Source organism: Aplysia californica, unplaced genomic scaffold (assembly GCF_000002075.1).
Source record: "Aplysia californica isolate F4 #8 unplaced genomic scaffold, AplCal3.0 scaffold00246, whole genome shotgun sequence".
In the NCBI taxonomy this organism is placed as follows: Eukaryota; Metazoa; Mollusca; class Gastropoda; order Aplysiida; family Aplysiidae; genus Aplysia; species Aplysia californica.
Genome location: NW_004797516.1, coordinates 996,499 through 1,004,577, shown reverse-complemented (window position 1 = coordinate 1,004,577; position 8,079 = coordinate 996,499). Strand labels below are relative to the sequence as shown.

The following is an 8,079-nucleotide window of genomic DNA, read 5'->3' as shown; positions in this document are numbered from 1 at the left end:
TGTGTGTGCGTATGTGTGTGTGTGTGTGTGTGCGTGTGTGTGTGTTCAGTCGGGAACAGATCACACGGGCACAGAAAACACAAAAAACTTCTCAAATGACCAAAGAGACGAAACAGATCCGCCTTAAATTTTTAAATTAAATATAAACCCCTTTTTACGGATGTAGCGGTTATACATCCTATATATTATACTAACTGAGTACCCATTCGATAAAAGGAGTCAGAAGAATCGATCGTCATGTCATTGTGGAATAAGTGCCCACTGCTTGTGAATGGAAGCCTCACTTGTTTACTATGGCGTGTTAGAAAATTATATCTAAACCAAACTAATGAAAATCTGAAAATTAAACTACAGCGACTTCAGACTCCTTAATATAACCAGAGAGACAACTGTACACCCTTTAAATGGTATGGTTCTGAACAACAGTTTTTTGGGTTTTTTTTTCAAATTCGAAAGTCAAGTGGTTCGGAAGTTTTAGGCAACCAAAGTGACGAACGTTCACAAATATAATAAACTCGCTGGGCCCCCTTTCGATGAAAAGAATGATCGGTGCTTTAATATCAACTAAAAGACATTGGCCTACTATATCTACACTCTACTGGAATGGGGCAACAAATCTTGAGAGATGCAAAAAAATTAGAAGGTCTAGATCTGTACTCTCAAAACAAAATGCGGCTCGCGAAATATCACTTCCGGGTTTTCTAAAATTACAGACACAGAAGCGTCGGCCTGCAAAAGCGATCGGCGAAATAAAGAAATTTAGCTTTTTTTCTGCAAAAATGTCTCAAAACTGAAAAAACCAAGGGCGTCACGATCTGGAGAATATTTTAAAGAATACTTTTTTCGAAAACCGCATGTCGATCGATGCTGCCATTGAAAAGCCTTTTGAATAGCAAAATTCGGCCACCACAAATAGATAATAGATACTAGATGTCCAATCAACTGCTGAGCAAAGACAATGTTGCTATAGAATCTCGAACCATCATACGCAGTAAAATTAAATTAACAAAACGTGTATTTTTCACATAATGCGTGTTGATTTCTGCCCTTTTACGCTTCAAGTTTTTTTAGCGGAATTTCCGGCATCTGTGCGGTAGCCAAAGATTCTCTACTACTAGTAGTGGAGAATCTTTGGTATAGCGGTATATAAATAGACACTTCGCTGTCGCACGCAGGAGACTCGAGTTCGATTCCTAAATGAGTAGGACATTTTATGGAGTATCTTAGAATTTCTGCTGGGATGTTGAAGAACTATCCCTCTTAACCCGAGCTGACCCTGACAGGGGACGGAAAAAGCATTAAATGTCTTCTATTGTTTATTTGTGGTGGCCGAATGTTGCTATTCAAAAGGCTTTTAAATGGCTGCATCTATCGACATGCGGTTTTCGCCAAAAGATTCTTTAAAATATTCTCCAGATCATGACGCCCTTAATTTTTTTTCAGTTTTGAGATAGTTTTGCTGTAATTTTTAAACATCCGCCTGGTTTGTTTATTTCAAGTCGTACTTCCGTTCGATAATATTGCGCATTGTCGCGCAATACTGAGCACTATTTTTTTAAAGTGTGCTACCTAACCTCATGGTTTTTTAAAAAATTCTTGCTTCTACATTCGGCTGTGATCCTTTCGCTTGATGCCCATCAGCGCTTTTTCTGGACTCCTTTGTCAAATTCTTTTTCTTGCTACTGGGAACAATCAACACGCTTCTGTCTCTGTAATCTACTATATATTTGTCAACTTGGAAACACGTGTGTCACTTTTCTCTCAAGATTTATTGCTTCACTCCAGTAGGGTGTGTAAATATAGTAGACCAATGACTTTCAGTTTCAGTTGCTGTAAATGCACCGACTACTCCTTTCATCGAAAGGGAGCCCAGCTAGTTATTTTTAAAATTTAGATACACACAAAAAACTATCAATGTCACCATATTGACAGAGCACCAAACAGTAATTAACGTAGCACTCCGGAACTTACAGCCTCGATAATAGGCAAAATCTCAAATTTCAATTATCATTGAAATTATCACTCGTTTACCAGCTCTTTCAACTTCGCAATGAGAAATTCTGAAGACCCCCTAGCATCCACAGTAAACGTGTCCATGTATACGTCATGACACAAGAACATCCGATCAAAACTCGTAAAATTACAGAGAAATTGTGCATACGTCAACACCACAAAAATATTTCTGGAGGATATAAGTTTTCTTTTTATATTATCTGAATGGTCGCAACTCACTTCTTATTAATTGTTGTATTTTCCCATCACAAAACGTTTTTAATTTGCCTTATTCATTGTGCACATGAAGTGCTAAGAAAAATAACGATACAATTAATAGCGTTTTAGCGTCACCGTGTATGATAGGGTTCAACGAAGCTGAGCCTTTTCTGGTTGTATATCTTTTACTTCTACATAAACTAAATACTTTTGATCATTTAGGAGGCAGTCTGTTTAAGATTAGATGCACCACAAAAAGAGCAGGTCACAATAGAAGAAAATGCAGTAGAAGATGTTGAATCCTTTGCTATTCAGGGAATATAATAGAGTGGGGGGGGGGGGGGGTGAAGGGAACAGGATCTGAAACTAAGTTCCGCACCTTAAAGACACAGGCTGCTTTAATATTTGAAAAGGATTTGGAGGACCAGGGATAGCTCGCTCTGAATAAAGCTGAGGATTATTCGACATGGAACTCATCTCAAGCTCACACTTGCATAAAGAGAATCAAGGTATTTTTTAACGAGTGTCTGAGAAAGTTACTGAAGATCAGGTGGACAAATAGGATCACCGGCGTGAAGAGTTCAAAAGAACAAGACACAACCCAGTCAGAGACGAAGTAGGAAGAAGGCGGTGACTGCAGATTGGACATACTTTCACTCTCAGGAAGTCAGGCAGCTGCTTAACAAAGAAAGTGATAGATTGGAAACCAGAGCGTAAATGATCAAGGGGGGAGGTCACGTAAAACCTGGAGAAAAATTACAGAGAATGATGTACAGAGAAGCGGGGTGACATGGAATAACATCAAGAGGGGGCTCGCACCGGACAAGAAAAAGTGGAAAGTGTTCATGGCCTTTTCCCCTATGCTGGATAGTGCTCGAAGATGATGAGGGAGTGAAACAGGAATAGATAGATAGATAGATAGATAGATAGATAGATAGATAGATAGATAGATAGATAGTGTCTTAACGCCCATATGCCTTCAAATTCAGGCTTAACGCAATGGCGTCGCCACTTCGGTTGAGTCATTTGTCTAAAGTGCATTAAAATTTGCAAATCCAACAAGCTGATGTTTGTTTTCTATGCTTAGTTAAACGGTTGTTGTTTGGGTTTTTTTGTTGGTTTTTTTTTTTGGGGGGGGGGTTGTTTTTGTTTTTGTTGTTGTTTGTTTGTTTGCTTGTTATATTGTTGTTTGTAGGGGTTATTTTCTTCTTTTTAAAATGATTAACTGCAAATGCGGCTTTTTTAAAACTCTAACTACAAATATTTTACGTCCACGATAAACGTCTATGCAATGGACTACAAATTTTAAGGTTGCTCTTTTTTGCTGACTGTATCTATTTTTACAATGACAATGACAATCTTTATTCACCTCACAGCGAGATATTTGTCTTGGTCGTTTACAATGGCAGTGGAATGATAAAAAGGTCTGGTGCACGCACGCAGACACCCAACAAGACAGGACATTAGTATATGAATTAAATGTTTTATGAGCTGAAACAACCCGCTCCGCAAAACATTCTCTCTCTCTGTCTCTGTCTCTGTCTCTGTCTCTGTCTCTGTCTGTCTCTCTCTCTCTCTCTCTCTCTCTCACACACACACACACACACACACACACACACACACACACACACACACTCTCTCTCTCTCTCTCTCTCTCTCTCTCTCTCTCTCTCTCTGTGTGTGTGTGTGTGTGTGTGTGTGTGTGTGTGTGTGTGTGAGTATGTGTGTGTATGTGTGTGTGTATGTGTGTGTTTCACTTGTAGCACCGTACGTTCAGTAAACTATCTGCAGTTGTTACGAATGAAATTCTGTTCTTGCTTTTCTGGAAATACATGGACATGAAATGCATCGTTTACTGCAGGTTTTTTTGTAATGTTTTACGGCGCTTGCAACTGCATAAGATATATGAGCGCATTATAACACATAAGTTTGGTAGGAATTTTGAATTTTGGCCGGGTGGCGGCCGAAGCGCACTGTTGTCGATTTTAGGACCTCCAAATAATCTTTAACGTGGACAACATGCACATTGGACCTCGGAGACTTCTCGAATTTATCTGCGAAGGCTCGGTGTGAGATCTTAGCTTCCATACGACTAGGGTTGTGTCTGAAAGACGGTACGATAAGAAGGGGCAAAGGATGATGATGACGATGATGGGTTGCCTCATTTCGCGCATATCCACTTATGCAATGCTCTTTGCGCTTGACAGGAAACATATTATGCAATTGCAAATCAGCTTTATAGCCACCTAGTATTACATACCCGTGCACACACACTCACGCACGCACACGCACACCCATACACACTTACATTATACACACATACGTACATGCGCACATACAAATTCACGACGATCTACAGCTGGGATGGATTCTGTCTAATCGAAATATGTGGAAAATAGAAATGCGTTTAGTTTTTTCTTTAAAATTTCTAGATTTTCTGCTTCTCTGGTAGTTTTTGGAAGCCTATCCCGAACAAGAGGGGCAAAATAGGAAAAAGAGCGCTGGCCAAATGATTTGTAATTTATTTTAGGTTTAACAAGGGTTGTTTTGTCACTTGATGATCTGAGCGTTCTAGGTGGTACATAGGGTGTTAAAATCTGTTTTAGGTAGTCAGGTGATAGATCATGTAAGCACTTGTAGCAAGTTAAACAGATTTTATATATGATACGCTCTTTCACCAGAAGCTAGTGTAGATCTTTTCAAATAGGCGTCAGATGATCATGCTTTAGTTTCTCAGTAATTATTTTGGCAGCAATATGTTGTACTCTTTGTAGTTGTTGAAATTGTTCATCAGGCACGCTAGCGAGTAAGGAAATGCAATAATCAAGCCTTGACAATATAAGTGATATTATTAAAATTTTGGTGACATCAATAGATATATATTTTCCAATGCTCCTTATTTTCTTCAGTTGGAGATATAGATTTTTCATTGGCATATCTTGATCTAGCACTACACCTATTTTTTAAAAATTGTAGTTTAGGTTGATATTTCATGGTCATTGATGTTTATACTGATATTGTCAATTTCATTGCATGCGCTGCTACGAATAAATAATATTTTGGTCTTATCCTCATCTACTTTCAATTTGTTCTTGAACATCCATTTTCTTATATTGTTGATTCATCTGGCGATTCTATCTATGAGATTGTGTACATTGTCAGTAGTAAGGAATCCATACAGCTGTGTATCCTCTGCATACAGATGATAATTGAGGGCATAGAAATTATTGATGAGAGACTTTGAGTGTACATTGTAAAGATGACAGGGCCAAGGACCGAACCCTGAGGAACCCCACACTTTAGAGGTAAAAGATCTGACACTTCATTGCCAATTTCCACCAACATAAATCTATTTTCTAGATATGATTTTAACCAGATTAGAATAGTACCTGATAGTAAAAATGGCTTTTACAATCTCTCTAGGAAACTGTCGTTGTCGATGGTATCGAACGCGGCTGACAAATCAAGTAGAACCAAAACACAGACTTTTTATTATCGATTTCATTTAAAACATTTGATGATACCTTTAAAAGAGCGGTTTCCGTACTGAGGAGTCTTTTATAAGCAGATTGAAAAGGTTCTTCCAAGTCATTAGCCTTTAAATATTGTTGAAGGTGACACAAAACGATTCTCTCCAGGATTTTTTATAAAAAGTTAAGATTGGAAAGTGACCTAAAATTTTTCATGTCGTTTTCATCAAGACCTATTCTTTTAAGTGAAAGTTTTACAATGGCTTGTTTGAAAAGATCAGGTACGCAGTTTCAACATTTCTCCTCTCTTCCAGGAGATGCTTAGTAGTATAAAAACTACAGCTGTTATCAACTGCGAATCTTCGAAACAAAAAAAATATTATAAAGTTAGATCTTTCCATACTGGTAAGATGGAGTTCTTAGAGTTTACTGTTACAATGTATTTCCCTTAGGCCTCTTATCATTATGAGCACAGTGGTAAACGCGAGAATTCAGTCTCACTATGTACAGCACTTGACTGGCACCCAGTTGCCCGAACTTTGACCCTCCAGGGTCACGCTGGTCTCATGGCGTATGCGCTCACAAACTCGAGCACGAGCAAAAACCTCCGTATCGATCTCCTCAGCCTCTCCAAAAAGAGTGTTGTCGATAGATACACCCCCCCCCCCCCCCCCCCCCCCCCCCCCCCCTCCCTCCCTCCCAGCCCCCGCTCCCTAACTTCTACTTGTTCAAGTCTCTTCTCACGCACCCAGTAAACAGAAAAGAGAACGCTAGGTTTGGTAGTAGACTTATAGACGTAGGGCGAGGCAGCAAAAAAAAAGAAAAGGGGAATGAGGAGTGAGGGGCATTCCTCAGGTCTCGGTCGAGCGAGCGCACCTTCGTTCAAAAACAGGCTACACAGCGTTCCCATGACCTGTATGGCTTGACTGACACAATAACACGAATAATTCTCCTTTCGTTCTGCGCCTGCTCAGCATTTCAGTGTGTGGGCACATAAGCTCAGAGCGAGCGAGTATACAGTATACACACACACAACAGTCTGCCGGGACCGATCGACGACTAGTGGCACTTGTTTCACACATGTTTATATGGACATTCTCGTGCGTGAAAACTAGCCCGAACTGGTTTGTGTTGTATTGTGTTCGTATTTGCTAATATGATAATGAGCTTCTTGTTAGACTCTGAGTGACTCTGATCAGATGTTTTCACGTGTGACAAACTGAGGTTTCGATTGCATAAAACCGGATAGGTCCAGTTTTCCACAAGTATTTAAGTTACGTTCACCAGATTTACTTAATTTGTTGTTGCTGGCAATAGTCCAATATATAATATTCTTCTTACTCTTACGAGGCAAGTCAGGATAAGAAAAAAAAAGTAAAGCAAGCAGCCTAATTTCACACGTTTCCAACTCACGATAAGGCACATTAAACGATGTTTCCAAAATGCTTGTTCCACTTTCCGACGTTTTATTCAGATTTGGCGAAACTGGGTACCCGGTAATGAGATGAGATTCAACGACCACATTTTAGGACGTTGTTACCTGATTCAAGCAAAGTATGTGAATAACACGAGCAAAACTGTATGATTACCTGTGATAAAGAGTATTATATATTTTTTTTAAAAACTATTAAGAACCAAAGATGTCCGGAAATGGTATACTTATACTCGAACATTACCCTGTTACCCGAATTCGCCAAATCTAAACAACATGCTTGATGCTTCGATAAACGAATACTTTCCCAGTCTTATTTACCTGTGGTGTCTCCTAGCTTGCATCAGTCAAGATTCCCGTGGAATGCGTACAGCGCTATTTTTATTTAATGTTACTTTCTGTGTTCGGTGCCTGATAATAATACGTGCAAGCTGATTCCAACAAGCTGATCTCATACACTTGTGAGTTTCAGATAACTAAAAAATAATAAATAAAATATGATCCGTATGAATGACGAAGTTATATTATGCTTTATTATTTATAGTTCTGTTGTTTTTTTTTCAGTGTTAATCAAAATATTATGGTCAGTTTTTCATGCCTCGCTGAGGTGTGTTTTGTTTCGTTTGTTTGTGTTGGGGGGGGGGGGGGGGGGGGGGGGGGGGGGGGGGACAGCACCTCATTATTTATACAGTTTGTTCTTTTGTTTCCTTTATCTAAAAAAAAATAAAAAATTAGGGCGCTCAACAACATTCATAGACCCACTATAAAATATGCACATTCGTCTTTCTGATTTGCATCTGGTTTAAAATGTACCACAACACCGCCTTTGTTCTGCTACTGATCGACATAATAGGCATGTCATTGTGCGTGTCAGCTTTGTCATGAAGGAGTTAAACAGCCATACAATTCAGAAGGGGGCTCTCGTGGCCTAGAAGTTAAGGTGTTGGCCTCTCATTCAAAGGTCCC

At 39.3% G+C, this 8,079-nt stretch overlaps 1 protein-coding gene across 1 annotated transcript in view; it reads left to right on the top strand.

The window, feature by feature from the left end:
- Positions 1–6,546: 6,546 nt before the first annotated feature.
- Positions 6,547–8,079, top strand: part of LOC101863678 (peroxisomal sarcosine oxidase) — a gene marked incomplete in the record, with an annotated part of 27,690 nt that continues 26,157 nt past the window's right edge. The window contains 1 exon segment of the mRNA XM_013083647.2: positions 6,547–6,805.